This window comes from Fistularia commersonii, chromosome 14 (genome assembly GCF_037954325.1).
Source record: "Fistularia commersonii isolate RoL2024-O1a breed Wild chromosome 14, RoL_Fcom_v1.0, whole genome shotgun sequence".
NCBI classification, from domain to species: Eukaryota; Metazoa; Chordata; class Actinopteri; order Syngnathiformes; family Fistulariidae; genus Fistularia; species Fistularia commersonii.
Window position 1 is genome coordinate 16,042,281 of NC_141297.1, and position 15,874 is coordinate 16,058,154.

Below are 15,874 nucleotides of genomic sequence, written 5' to 3' on the forward strand. Positions count from 1 at the left end.
TTTACTGCCGCGACATCCAGGCTCCGCTGCACCAACAACCCGGCCCTCCTTTATGGCCGACGGCGAGATGTTGCCGTCTTATCTGTTGCTGGGAGAGGCTGTTTTTTGCCAGTCGAAGATGCAGCAAGTCTGACTCGGGCAAATGTTTGCTTGAAAAGCACGGCGAGGCTACATGGTTTAGACGGCAGTATTGCAAACCTATTGAATGGGTTTCAACCACATGGAACAACTCAAAACACACACAGTGGATGGGGTCAAGGGGTAAAATCATTGACAGGTCGCCTGTCATTCTGTCAACCAATTGGCAACTCACAGAACCAGACTCACCGTTAAACCTATCTAGAATTACCAATTAAACTCTTGCTACCCCTTTGTCCTCATATGAGGACAGTCACATTATATCTTGGCAAGGTTAAAGTTGACATTCTGTTCTCATACATTATATAGTGACTTTATATTCAGAATGGATTCAATTTACAGTAGATTCTATGGACAAGATCGAAAACCTTATCTAATCAGATATCTTGTTTTTTCGAAAGAAGCTTAGAAAATAGTAGTTTCATTACAAATGTAAACTGAACTCCTTGATCAATGTAAAGAAAATTTTTTAAAAATTAATGTCAAAGGAAAATTAAGGATGTTCTGTTCTTTAGTTACAACAGTTTTGTTGTTATTATTTTTTTTTATTTCTATTTTTGGTTCAGGAAAGAAACTTTGAATATTTTAGTAAAAGTTTAAAAGCATTGCTTTAGTAATATGCACCTAGAAAGACTTTGAATATATATTTATATACATCATATGTATTTCCCACAATGCAATCTTCAATTGAACCACCACTTTGACAGCCCACATAGTCCTTGCCTAAAGTTTGAGTGTCCGCTTCAAATCGCAAAACACAACACAGGCTTAGGGGGAGCGAGGGGAGGTATAAGAAATGTACAAATCAAATCATTCCTACAAGAAAGAAAAACACGGCCTTTTACCATACAGTGACGTTCAGGGCTGTAACATTGAGGCACATAAGATGTGCTTCACTGAGTGGCATTATTCTGAGGAATTAAATCCCCCCCAATACCACCCATCAATCCGGCCCTAAACAAACACACAAACAAAGCTCACTCTCTTCTTCACTGAGGTCGAAGTGCTAATAAGAGCCCACCGGCAAACAGCCCTCACTGCCGCATTGACACTCAATTGTATGTCAATGGGGTCTTTGTTACTGTAAGGCCTGTGGAGTGTGACACTAAGACGGAGGGGGGCTTGTTGGTTATGTGTGTGTGTGTGTGTGTGTGTGTGTGTGTGTGTGTGTGTGTGTGTGTGTGTGTGTGGCTTGGGCTGTCAAGGACGGTTAACTCTGCTTGTGGATACACTGTGGGAAAATATTAGGAGAGATCACAAATGGCATATGCTCTGTCAAGATGTCGTTCATTCTGCATTACTTAGTCTGAGATTATTTTATTTTAGAGGTTGTTTGGATGAAATAATCAATCAATAGGATTACTCATTTTCTTACCAAATTTTGTTTTTAACCTTTTCTGTTATTTTGTCCTCTTGTCCATGAGTTGTAATTCCATAGAAGCTGAAATCACTCTCAGAACTGGGAGGAGAGTGATGATGCAATTACAAAAAAAAATGTAGCTCCACCCCGTTTTTATTTACTTTAAATGATGAGATAAAAAAAAGCACTTATAAATCTTGCTGAGAGAAAACACGACTGCCGGACTTTTCTGTGGAATTTGGAAGCAGCATATTGTCTGCCCCCTTCTACATTGCATGTTCTCCACTAGTTTTTTCACTGTTTCGTTTTTGTTTTTGAGGGCATTCGTTCGAGATCTTGGGATGTCAAATTGTGCCTGCAGGGGGCGCTGCACACAACGGACATCCATCAAATTTTTTTTTTTCCTGTGATATCACAGAAAATAATGAGCAGTTTTTCCAGCAAGATTTCATGAATGACATTCATTCATTCATCATCAAGCTCTTATCCTTCAAGAGGGATCCGCTGGGAGCCTATCTCAGCTGTCATTGGGTAAGAGGCAGGGTTCACCCTGGACCGTCTGCCAGTCGATGGCAGGGCCACATATAGCGACATACAACCATTGGTTTGCTCATTCACACACATCTGGGCAATTTTCCAATTCTTTCCAAGTGACCTTCTGCATGTTGTTGGACCGTGGGAGGAAACAGGAGAACTCCACATGGGAGAGCGTGCAAACTACAAATTCACAGAAAAGGCCTCAATCGGGGGAAATCCAACCAGGGTCCTTCATGTTGTTAGGTCCTAACCAGTGTACCATCGTGCCACCCCATGGATGAAATGTTGGATAAATTCATCACATTATAGATCCACCTTGTGAATTTTAGATTTAGATTCTGAGAGAGGAGCTTCAATTTTATGCCTCGGTGACATTTTCTTGTTTTTGATTTCGGTTCGACCCACATGTGAAATCATTTTCAAAAACTTTCCCACAACAATGCTCGCTCTTCCTCGCTGGGACCGTCCGTCACATTATCACTTGCTGTTTGTTTGCATTTAAAGGGTCAATACGGTCCATTCATTACGCAGACAGACAAGGAAACTTGGCTGTGCCTCCCCCATGATGACCGAGGCTGTGATTGCTGGCCCATCTTTCGTTGGGCTTGTCCGCGGAGTTCAGTGACACAGCAGTGGGGGCGGGGGCATCACCGGACAGTCGGGGGTTAAAGCCAGCAATGCTCCAAAAAAATATGAGTGTGGGTGAGAAATGGCTTCTTTCTCCTTTGTCTCCAGACACAAGTGGTCTTTCCCAGAGCTTTACTTCTTGACTTCTCGTTTACCACCTCCAAACAAACAGGATATTCTCGTTCACTTTGCAGCGGTCTTGCAGGGCCTTGTGTCTGTGTCTGTAAGTGTGTCTGTGAGTGTGTGTGTGTGTGTGTGTGTGTGTGTGTGTGCGCAGGATGGTGTAGACATGCATTTATTCAGCTAATATCCAGCCATTAAATCAAAACTTCCGCCAGCTGTCTGCACGGTAATTCGCCCCGAGGTCCCATTCCTCACTCTGTGTGACAGCGGCGAAAGTATGAGTAAAAACACACACATCGCCCTCAGATAGACCTTGTACGTAAGAACATGTTTTCCCTGCCAAAGTCTGACGTTCCTCACCAGGACGTGTTGTTCCCAGCAACTCTAATCGGCGAGTGGCGTCGCCGAGCTCCGGCCCGTCATTTCCGCAGGGTGACAAAGATAAAGGACGGTCTCAGGAGGCCCGAAAGCAGCTCCTTCAAACCTGAAGTATTGAAGGAAGATGCTGCTTTATGATGTGCTAATCTTGTCAATACAGTGACAGGTGGCTTAGCGTACTGAGCAGACAACCCCGAATGCGCCTATAATCTGCTTTTTAAAGGAAACAGAAGGTTCATTTTATAAAATTTGGGAGTAATTAAAAGTTTTGAAATGGTTTCAGCACTTGCAGAAAGAAGCCGGTTTCCTTTGTCTGGCAAACTTCCATCTGTCCCTGAAACTTTCCTTTCTTTTAACTGACAGCCCAGGTTAAAATGGGAATGAAAAGACAGGAACATGGGGTAACTAATACGAGTGAGGGTAAAAGCAAGCAGGTTGACTACATCTTGTATAGACAAGGTAATCTGTAGGAGATTAGTTATTGCAAATTAATGGTAGGTGAGAGTCTAGCCAGACAGCATAGGATGGCGGTCTGTAGGATGACTCCAGTAACAATGAAAAACAAGAAGACAAAGGCAGAGCAGAGGACAAAGTGGTGGAAGCTGAAAAGAGAGGACTGTTGCATGGTCTTCAGGGAAGAGATGAGAAAGACTCTGGGTGGCCAGGGAGAGCTTCCAGATGATTGGACAACTACAGCAAATGTAATCAGTGAGACAGGTAGGAGAGTACTTCGTCTGGAAAGAAAATAGATAAGGGGACTTGTGGAATGAGGAAGTGCAGGAATATATACAGAGAAAGAGGTTGGCAAAGAAGATGTGGGACACTGAGAGGACTGTAGAGAACTGACAGGAGTAGAGAGAGATATAGAGGTAAAGACAGAGGTAGCAAAGGTAAAACAAAAGACGTACGATGACTTGTGTGCTCAGTCGGACAGTAAGGAGGGAGAGAATGATTTTTACAGGTTGGATAGAGATTAAGGATAGAGAGGAGAGTGTATGTGAATGAGTTGATGAATGAGGAAAATGAAAGGGAGGCAAGGGTAGAAGAAGAAACTATTGTAGTCCACAAAGTAGCAGAGAGCAATAAAAGTGCAGTGAGGAAGGCATTGAGGAGGATGAAGAGTGGAAAGGCAGTGGGTCCTAATGATATACCTGTGGAGGTGTGGAAGTGTCCAGGAGAGGCAACAGTGGAGTTTCTGGAAAGATTATGCAACAGGATCTTAGAGAGCGGGAAGATGCCTGAGGAATGGAGAAGTGTGATGGTGCCCATTTTTAAGAATAAGGGGATGTGTGGCAACTATAGAGGGATAAAGTTGATGAGCCAGACAATAAAGTTATGGGAAAGAGTAGTGGAAACTAGACTGAGAGCAGAAGTCGGCATTTGTGAGCAGCAGTATCGTTTCATTCCTAGAAGGAGTACTACAACAGCAGAATTTGCTTTGAGAATGCTAATAGAGAAGCACAGAGTAGACGCCTCTGTAGACCTAGAAAAAGCATTTTACAGGGTGCCAAGAGAGGAACTCTGGTATTGTATGAGGAAATCTGGAGTGGCAGAGAAGTATGTTAGACTGGTGCAGGACATGTATGCTAGCTGTGAGATAGCGAACAGAGAAGTTCAAGGTGGAGGTGTGACTTCATCAGGGACCAGCTCTTAGCCCCTTCTTGTTTGCAGTGGTGATGGATAGGCTGACAGATGAGGTTAGTGAAGAATCTCCATGGACCATGATGTTTGCAGATGACATTGTGATCTGTAGTGAGAGCAGGGAACAGGTGGAGGAAAATCCAGAGTGTTTGAGGTGTGCGCTGGAAAGGAGAGGAATGAAGGTTAGTCGCAGCAAGACAGAGTATATGTGTGTGAATGAGACGCCCTCGGTGGAACGGTGTGGGTACAAGGAGTGGAGATCGCGAAGTTGGAGGATTTCAAGTACTTAAGGTCAACAGTCCAGAGCAGCACAGAGTGTGGGAAAGAAGTATCAGCCAGAATGAAAGGAAAGGTGTACAAAACAGTGGTGAGAGCAGCGATGCTGTACAGCCTAGAAACAGTTTCAATGACGAAAGACAGGAGGCAGAGCAAGAGGTCGGAGAGATGAAGATGCAGAGGTTCTCTTTGGGAGTGACCAGGATGGATAGGATCAGGAATGAGTGTCAGAGGAACAGCACATGTTAGATGTTTTGGAGAGACGGTTAGAGAAGCCAGACTGAGATGGTTCGGTCATTTACAGAGGAGGGATAGAGAATATATTGGTAGACAGATGTTGGAATTGGAGCTGCCAGGCAGGAGGTCTTGAGGAAGACCAAAGAGAAGATTTATGGATGTGGTGAGAGAAGATATGAAAGAAGTTGGTGTGAGAGAGGGGGATACAGAGAATAGGGTTAGATGGAAACTGTTGATTCACTGTGGCGACCCCTGAAGGGAAAAGCTGAATTAGAGGGGATATCGGTGGAGTAACATTGAAAGTTGGATTGTAATGTTGGTTTGCTCAATCCGGAGCGGTCGTTACTAGGCTATTTCACTTGAGGTGGAAGATGACAATGTTATATAATATTTCCCCAAGACGCACATTAGTCTGTGTTAACTTTGGAGTGTATTTATTTATCTAGTTGTAAGAAACCTTCAACAAAGCAGAGAAAAAAACAAATTCCAAAGAGCTGATTAAGTCGTGGCAGAGAATATATCAGCAGCACTTTTGCTTCTACCCTGAAATGTGGACTTTCACTAGAACAAAGTATTAATAATTAATAACAATATATGTGGGTTAAAAAAAACTGTACGTGTGTACAGTACAACACATCCTCTGGGAATAAGCAGGATAAAGGTTGGAGTCCACCAAGGGCTCAATAAACCAAAGTTCATCTAAATTACCTGGGTGGGGGCAGGGGGTATCACTTGACCACACTTACCTGCACACACTCACATGCACACACACAGACACACGCATACACTGACCTGCGAAAAATGGACACATATTCAACTCTTGTTTGTAATAAAACTTTCTGCCTCTTTTTTTTCTCATCAGTTTGACAGCAACTGTGTGAGGCAGGATGGAAACACTCACGTGTTTTGGGTATTTAATGGGATTGTCGCCGTCTGACCGTCTCTTTGGGGATTATGAAAGTGTATGATTTTATCACCATTTATCACCATTCTGAGAGGAAATGATGATTGTCTGGCCACTTTCCCCTCATTCGTTGGCCCTTTACCCCCCTACACGTACATCCCAAACCACCCCCTTTTTGACCTGATGCTAGATTTACCAGGATCACCAAGTTATGTGTGAAAAATAAGGGCCTGCTTAGAAAAACACTCCAGCTACAGGGCCAGTGATGGAAAGTTAATCATTAAATATGGTGATAAATATTTTCACAAAGGCTCTGCTGCATAAAATGATGTGAGACGGGAAAAAAATAAGGATGAGTTACCACTCAGTTATCACTGTGTGACGCTGCCGTGATGTAGCTTTCATTGAAGTAAATGAAAGAAAGATGACTGAATGACTGAAAAGATGACTAAAAAGAGAATGTGACAGGTGACAAGAAAAAAATTGTTAGCATTTACTTTATTCATTAATTAATAATTTACTTTATTAATCAATATTCATACCATTTTTAGCTAATCTGTCTGTATTGACCATAGACCTTCAGAGAAAGGAATTGACAATGGTGCAGTGGTTAGTGCTTCCACAACACAAAAGTTTCTGGTTCAGTTCCGACAGCGGGGAGTTTCTTTGTGGAGTTTGCATGGGTTTCCTCCCACACACCCCAAACATGTAGTGGACTGCTCTAAATTGTCCAGATGTCTGAATGAATGAGTGAATAGTTGTAAGTGTTTATATGATGTGTGAATGACATGGTGAATGTATGTTTGTCTCTGTATGTGGCCCTGTGATTAAATCCCTCCCTCCTCCCTCTGGAAACCCTGACTGTAGGATAAGCGATATAGATAATGAGTGCATGAATGAATGAATGAATGAATGAACCATATTGATCAGAACACCAAAGACAGCAGAGCTGGTTTCTCCTCACCTTTATCATGACGACAGCGCCCAAGGGATATTATTGCAACCAAGATACAGATGGTCCATTCTGACTGGGTGGTTGCTAGCTAATCAGTTAATGAGAAGAGAATAGTATTAAAGCATGTGTTGGAAACTCAGCAACAATGTTTTATCATACAGTCTATTATGGTAGCTTTATTGTCAAAGTGAATTCTCAAAATGATATGTCTCCATTTGCTCCTATTGTCGTGTCCTTTTGTCCCTGCATCTGCTGAGAACTTCCTGCTTGTGGCTGAAGTCATTGAGGTGCGAAGCCATTGCAGGACAGAAGCATTTTATGATTGGCTGACTTCAGGTGGCTGGGAGAAAAGAGCAGGACAGTCTGTACAGACCAAACACGCATCCGACACTTTCTCCACAAGGCAACAGATGAACACTTTGTGTGGATCCAAAAGTGACCTGGACGGTTGGTATGGGTTTCTAAGTAGGACAGTGAGAATCTATCCTGGGAGGCTCTGGATCTGTGGTAGCTCCTGCAGATGTTAGCAGGAACTTTGGTGTCAGAACCAGTGCAAGATTTCTCTCAAAGGAGCCAAAGCATTGAGAAAACAGGTCTTCTCTTTTCCAAACAGGCTTCAGCTTGGGTGATGAGAAACTTTTCGTCCAATCATACCGTCCCTACTAAGAATGAGCACTGCTGTGTGGTTTTGGGGAGTAAACAGTTTGGCAGGGCCAGGTTTATCTAAAAGAACAATGTCAGCTTAGGGAACAAAATTTTGCATTGGTGGCTCCTGATCTGGGAACTTCCCGAAGCTACCGTTGGAAAACGTTGGAACCTCTTGTTTACCGAACAGACCCAACGTAGATGGAATGAACGCAGACCATCCAGTCCAGACCAACCATACAGTCGGACCCAACCTGTCACTGAAAAGCCCAACCCAGACAAGCTCATACCAGAGGTTATTTAAGGGGCACAGCGAACCCACTTCATTTTTGCTTCATTCATACTTTTATCTAGAGTCAACAACACTCACCTTGTAGCACAGCAACACCACGAAGGCTGTCATACAAGTCAGTGTTTCATAATGTATCCCATGACCTTGTTCCTTCAATAGTGAGAGCAGAGGGAGAGACCACTTCCTACACTAGAGTCAGACGCGCAACTGCACTTATTTTTGCCATACAAAGGCCATGAATCAAACAATCTGCTGATATTATTAACCCATTCCTCGTCTATTTATGGGCCCGCTCTTCCGTTCCAGGGTTCAAAAACACAGGGGCACAACAACAGGACAGGTCGAGCGAGGCCTGGAAAAAAAAGAGAGAGAGCAGCGGGATGACAGATGACTCGGAGACAACCGAGAACGATGACTTCCGTATCCCGTGAGTTTGATTGTTTCCTCGAGGAAAAAAAAGGCTACAGGAAGAGAGGAGGGGAGTGCAAAGGGAGGGGATTGTTCGATGGCGGAACCTTCTGCCACCCGTACAGTTAATTTCTCTAATAACACACTTGTTCACGTCATATCCTCCGCACTCCATCCCTCACAGGTGACAGTCCCTCACTAACACCTTGACTCATATCTGCGGCAGCCCATCACCCTTTACACCAGGTGCATGCGGTGCCATCGCCAGCCTCGGAACCCGACTGCTTTACACACTGTGCTCATATTTATTGCCGGTAGGAACCCGCTGGCCCAGCAGCTCCAAAGCGGCTGTGAGCAAGATTCATGTCCTTGGCTTTGATTCCCCATCCAGTTTTCTAAAGGGAATATTTTTCTGTATATAAATGGCATGAGTGCCCCCTCCCCCAATCTCCACCCCAAACCTGTCTTACATACTCCATAATCCTGTGATGCATCAAGGCTGGAGACTCTAGGAAAAAAATGTACATCTATACAAAGCATCGAAAAGCATTAGTCAGTGTCTTGTACACACACTGTGTTTGCCATTCAAAGAAGAATAACTGCTATAAAGCTTGATTTACACTTCTGGCTTAAATCCAAATTTTGGGCTATGACTTAAGTTTGTTTTGCTGCAAAGTTTGATGAATTACAGGGGGTGCTGGCTACTAGAGTCATGACAAAACACCCCAATACCTTAGAGAAAACATAATCAAAGTCTTAGCTCTGAAATGTTATTTAAGTTCAATAAGCAGAAAAATGTACTCAAAGTATCACAAGTAAACCAGTGCTTCGAAATATCTTTTGGTGCATGTGTTGCATTTAATAGGACAGTTTTTGTTAAAGGTAATTTTAAATAGTCATCTTCGATTTTATTACAGGGGATGAATTACAGAAACAATATTCAAAAAATTATGAATCTTTACCTTAGAAAGCAAAAAGACCAATGATAATCTTTTGAAAGATTTGCTTGTTCTGCAGAAGATGAAGATGTTTTAGAAGATGATTTTATCAGCAGTTGTCGATCATAGTACCAGCAGAATGTGACCGTGTTCCAAATATTTCTGGGCTTCAACGTATTCAAGAAGAAGCCTCTTCTTCCTCTTCATATACTAGAAGCACGTAAAGCAGGTGCTGTTTCTCTTTGGACTTGTTTTTGTTCTTGGTCTTCTTTGTCCAGTTGGACATAAATAGCAGGCACACACACACACATACACACGCAAACAGACGGTTACATCCTTATACATACATGCAGACACACACACACACACACACGCACACAGGTCTGACTCAGTGAATGCCTTCAGGTAACTTTAGCCATAATATTTTTACTTTTTCCACCACCAATGGAAGTCAGTGATATACCCATTGTGATATCTGGTATAAATGACAAACGGTACCTCTTATTACAGTACCAAGATGCTTCAGACAATGTTCTGATAGGACACAGTTCCATCCAACTGTTACTTTCACCTTGTCGAGCAAAACGCTGTCACACACCAAGTTCAGCCCCCTCATGGCAACAGTGGAACCCATGACTCCTAAACCCTGGAACCCATAGCAAACCTTCAGAGGTCCCGTGGAGCCCCTGTCTCCACCAATTACACGTGTTTTATTGGCTACAAGGGGACCTACAACACATCAGCTTGGCAGTCACAATGATATAGGTTTATTCTGATGGAATATACATGCAGTCTATTTTTTCCAGTAGATAGTATCTAGGCATTCAAAGTTTATTATATCTATATAGAACATGTATTATGGGAAGCGGTAAATTGAGGATACTCAGAGAGCTTGAATTTTTTTCTCCTGCATCAGACGATAACAGGTATTGGTTTTTATTGAAAAGCAAATTCACATACACACATACACACACACACACACACACACACACACACACACACACACACACACACACACACACACACACATACTCACACACAGGCACACACAACAGGAAGGCAGAACACATGTCATTAAACTTTATGAGACTCAGTCTCAGTGACCACTTTACAACTTAATCAAACTGAGCTTAAACTGTTTCAGGTTATACTAACAAGTACTGCTACTATCAAAACACACCATAACATGCAAAATACATCAATAGAGCACTACTGGCTGAAGCTTAACAAGAAAAATTTAAATTAGTAATCAAAAATTGAGGCTATCAGACTTTTTAATTCCTCTTCCTTCAGCTGCAGGGAATCTTCAAGTCTTTGTCATTAAGACCTTAAAAGACTTTATAGCCTTGACTTTGACACTTTATAGTTTTATTTGCATATCTTACTCTCCCCCCCCCTTTTTTTTTTTTTTTTACTGTTTATACAATTTCCTACTATTATTTATTATTGTTATGTTTTACTTGAAACTCTGGCGTAACAATTTCCTTCGGGATAATTAAAGTTATTTCTTATTCTTATTCTTATTCTTATTCTTATTCTTATTCTTATTCTTATTCTTATTCTTATTCTTATTCTTATTCTTATTCTTATTCTTATTCTTATATGCTAAGTATATCCCATTCATCAGTATGTGTAGAATATTTTATCTTTGATGAGGAGTGTATTAAATCTCATGATATAAGTGCATCCTACAGTTAATATCGAGTTATGCAGTTTATGATGTATGTCATACAGTCATAATTACCGGATGCTATCTGACTGTACCATAGTGGCATCTCACATTATTAAGTATTCAGTGTTTAGTATCAAGTCTTAGATCTCACAATCACAGTATAGTATTTATTCGTGTACAGAAAGAAGAATCAAATACAAAGCAGTGTGCAGTATCAGTTATATAGTAAAGTAACAAATAATGTACAACGTGTATTTTCTAGCTATACTCAATACATTATTTAACGTGAAGTATCCAATCAAATATGGTATATCAAATTATGTATAGTTCATAGTATGTAGTAATATTGAGTACATAGCACCATTTCCAAGTTTTCTACATATACTGTTCTGTGTAATCGTGTCTGGTATACAATATCTAATAATACGCATTGTATATTAACTAGTAGTACAACATGAATAGCACACTTGTGATGTAAAGTTATATAAACACATAGGTTTGTTAGCAGGCGCCCAAATGAACATCCATCTCATGATCTCATGTCTTGTGCTGAAGGAGGAATGAGTGTGTTTAAGCCTCAGTGCAAGGATAGTCGCTATCTGTGTTTCATGTGTGGGAGTGCAGCACAGTAAAACGGGGTCACTTTCCCTGGTTTTGTGTGTGTGTGTGTGTGTGTGTGCGCACGTGCATGCATGCATGCATGCGTGTGTGTATGTGTGTGTGTGCGCACTCACTCTCCATTCGTCACTGTCCTGGGTGGAGTGGAGACGACTTGGAGCCCAGAAAGCAAGGGTCAAGTCCAGGCTTACTCAGCCACCCCACCCCCACTACCAACTCCCAACTCCCTTCTCCTGCTTTCTCTCTCCCTTCCATCACCCTCAGATGAGGAGGGGGGTGAAGGGCGGGGGGGTGGAGGAATGGGTAAAGCGAAGAGTTAATGAGTGGAGGAGGAGATCTATGAACAGAGAGGGAGCAATAAAGCAGGAGACCGAGGGGAGGACTGAGGAATGGAAGGCTTGAGGATTAGATTTGGTGAAAGCATTCTGATATATGGAGGCAAAAAGAGAAGAGAAGAGAGAGAGGGAGAGGGAGAGAGATGTAGAAAGAGCTGATGACAAAAATGAACAAAGGTTTAGCTGTTGGTTTGTGTCGGAATTCCTCTGAACCAACCGTCTCACACTGAAATGGATGGACGCTGTAATAAATGGTTTACAACTTGGTTCTACATCTTCATTTAGACGTTTAGAATTGGTGCTCCACGGCAGGGTGTTTGTTGAAAACTAACTGACGAACCAGGGTTTTAAATATAACATTGTGAGAAGGTGAGGAAAGTATTGACCAAATAGAGAAACACACAAACAAAATATTAGCTGAATATTGTTGTGTTTGCGCTGATCTCAGGAAAAGAAGAATAGTGTCTTCTTCTCCAAGTTACTGCATAAAAGTATTTGACCCCCCCCCACTCCTGCCAGATAGCTTAGCACAATGAATGGACTAAGGTAAGTGTTGGCTTTTTTTCTTTTTTAAATATTGAAAGCCATTAAATGCCCCTGTTGATTTATAGATCCACCACCCTTTGACATAATGATGACATTTTACAAGACGAGAAATCCGAGACGAAAACCACAGCTTGAGTTCCATTACAAGAAACGATTATTAAAAATTAGTGCTGAATATTAGCGCTACATGATGACCAGAGTGTTCTGGAGCATCGGAATGTGTATTTCCAGAGTTTCCCCGAAAAGTTGGCCTGTTGTTTAAGATGGATGATCGTGATTGACAGACGCGAGACCAGTGTCCCTGCGTGGGATTTGATCTGATGAGAGACAAGAGGTGAGATGGTGACTGAAGCAATAGAAGTGAGAACGATTGAAAAACATTCCAAAAAAAAAGACGGGGAGACAACAGGAGTGAATATGTGGGTGTTTGTGCTTGTGTGTGTGTGTGTGTTGGGTCCATGCGCGTGTGTATTTGTGTGTGTGAGAGGTGCGGAGTGATGCGTGCCAGGTACAGCTGTCCAAAAAGGGCGTCACCGCTGTTCTCAAAGCACCACCTCGGAGTCGATGTCAGGGTAGTGTCAGGGATGGCGGCACAGAGGCTCCAAGGGTCTGCTGGTATTTTTAACAAACACACACACACACACACACACACACGGTCACTATCGCCCCCTGATTTGCCCAGAGGTCAGTGACTCATCTAGGATGAACTAGTGCTTGAGAGATCAACAAGTCTGTTTTCTCCACACAGGAAGTCCAGATCCATAGAACAATTCCGCCACATCGAAAACCCTAATCCATTCCAACACTTAACCAGCATTTACCTGCAATATTGTGGAACAACAGTTTGTTCAAACAATGACCGGCAATCAGATTTTCAAATAAAACTTTTATGAGGTCATCCGTTGGGCTAATGTGTGTGTGTGAACGCCCACATGACACTGAATCTTGAGCCTGATAGAAAGAAGAAGGAAGTCAGATATGGTTTACTGCAGTGAAGATATCTTGGCAAAGCTTCCCCATCTTGATAATCCATTTTTAGTCCTCCCACTGTAGCTGCCTGACTCGCTGTGAAATTACGCTCCGCCATTATTTCTCACTTGGAAGTGCGTTTGCATGTAAAGGTTAATCTGAGAAAAACTCCTGTGTTGTGAGAAAAAAACAAAAATACTCACGTCTGAGATTTGAAAGTGACACCGTCCAGGCTGAACACAGACAGCCCTAATACACTTGCATTTGTCAGCCTGAATCTTCGTGTAAAGCTTTAAAGAACTACGTTGCACAAAAAAAAAAAGCTACACCGACAAAATCATCTGAAGATTTACGATTAAATCACCACAAAGCAATGTGAGACGGAGATTCTGTGTGGGAAAAGTGAAAAGCTTGGAGGAAAATGACCTTTCCTCTTGGCTTTTCAGCCATTTCCATCAGCTCTGGAGCACAAACTTCCTTATAGTTATTAGACATTTGTCCAGACTTCTGTTTATCATATGACAAAATATGAATTATCATCACACACAGCAAAAGTTTTAGCTAACACTACGGAATTCGGATCCCACCTTCATAATAACGTAAGACATTTTGCAATGCTCATACTTCACTTTAATATACTTTCTTCAAGACTTTTCGTCACTGTCTACATTTCACCACAAGAACAGGGTACTTTTCCAAAAACTTGGTCTTAGTTGATTTTCAGACCTCTGACCATCATATTGTTAAGGTTATCATAATAAACAGTGACACAAAGAACTTATTGCTGATATTGATCTAATACGCCTCACCTACTTGCTGTCACAGAATTGATGCTTTATTGTGCCTGATGTCAATTTCTCAATTTTTTTTTTTTTTGAACGTAACATTGACTCCAGAATAAATGTTCACGGATATTTCCATTACTGTAACATCCGCTTGCACTTTGAGCACAGTACCAGTGCACACACTGGCACGCCGGATTTATCCAGCTCATGCATAATTATTCAACAGAGTATCCTCGGAAACATAGAAGATTTGTTAAAAGGGAGGGAGCGAAGGGGGAGCTGTGGGGGGAATAAAAGGAGAGATTGATCATGTGTTATAACGCATGTAGAGAGACTTTGTCTGATGTGCAGTGAATCTGCACTTGCTACTACTTCCAGAGGGACCGTTTGGGGGATTTTGCGTTTTTTGGGCCGGGAACACATTTGTTTCAATTAGTTAATGACAGAAAAACATAGCACATTGAGAAAATTAAAGCATTTTAAAGGCACTGTTGTTTCCACTGAGGAACATTTCTCTTTACCGAGGTCTTGGGGGATACGTTAAAACAGACACACATTACGGTAGCGTGATGGACGAGGCAGATGAGACTAGGCCTGTTGAAGGTATATATAGGAACTTCCAGATGGACGTATAAACAGCAATGCTGCTCTTTGCACTTTATGCTGGATGGAGTTTACAAATCATTTGAACTCCTCACATGTTAGCGTTAGCACACAGGTCGGTGATGCTAACTCTGTACCAGCACACAGGTAAGTAATGTTAATTTTGTTCTAACGTGCAGGTCAGTAATATAAGCTTTGTACTTGCACTTCTGTGATAATATCTTACTTGCATGCATGTCAGTAATATCACGTTTGTGCTAGTGCGCAGGTCAATAATATCAGCTTTGTACAAGTGCACGGGTTGGCAATGTTAGCTTTGCTGTGAAAGATAACAGCATTGCTAGCTTACTGATGAACAAGCACAGTGTCGCCATTCAACTCTCAACCACACGCCAGGGCTCAAATTCAGAAACAAAATGTTCAAGCCCATATGTGATAAATCAACCAGTTCACACGTAAAACGGTTTACTGTGGACTGTTGACCACTCTTTTCTCCTTTGTAGATGATATGGGGTTACAGGAGGCACTGCAGATCAGCTCAGCAAATCAGAGTTGTGAACTACTGTCAAGAAAGACAAAGTCTAGACAAATCCAGCAGGTGGATGAGGATGGAAGTGAAGTAAAACAGGTCATCATTAAAGAGACTATTGTGTTTTCACTCATCCATGGGTCTGTGTTGTACACTGATGGGAAAATTAACATGATGTTGAAGTTTAGGCTCATGTGGTTTCCTACCACTTATCCTGCACTTAGAGTCATTTTCCGAGCTGTCGCTGGCCCTGGACGCGACAGTCAATTACAGAACCGCATATAGAGAAATACAACTAACCAAGAGTCTGGGCAATTTAGAGTCTCCAATGAACCTACTGTATGTTTTTAGACTATGG

At 42.0% G+C, this 15,874-nt stretch overlaps 1 long non-coding RNA gene across 1 annotated transcript; it reads left to right on the forward strand.

The window, feature by feature from the left end:
• The first annotated feature begins 1,710 nt into the window (after positions 1–1,710).
• On the forward strand, positions 1,711–15,602 carry LOC147227398 (uncharacterized). The gene is made up of 3 exons (XR_015107150.1): positions 1,711–2,029; positions 8,420–8,540; positions 15,491–15,602. It is a non-coding gene; the product is annotated as an uncharacterized LOC147227398 (long non-coding RNA).
• Positions 15,603–15,874: the final 272 nt, after the last annotated feature.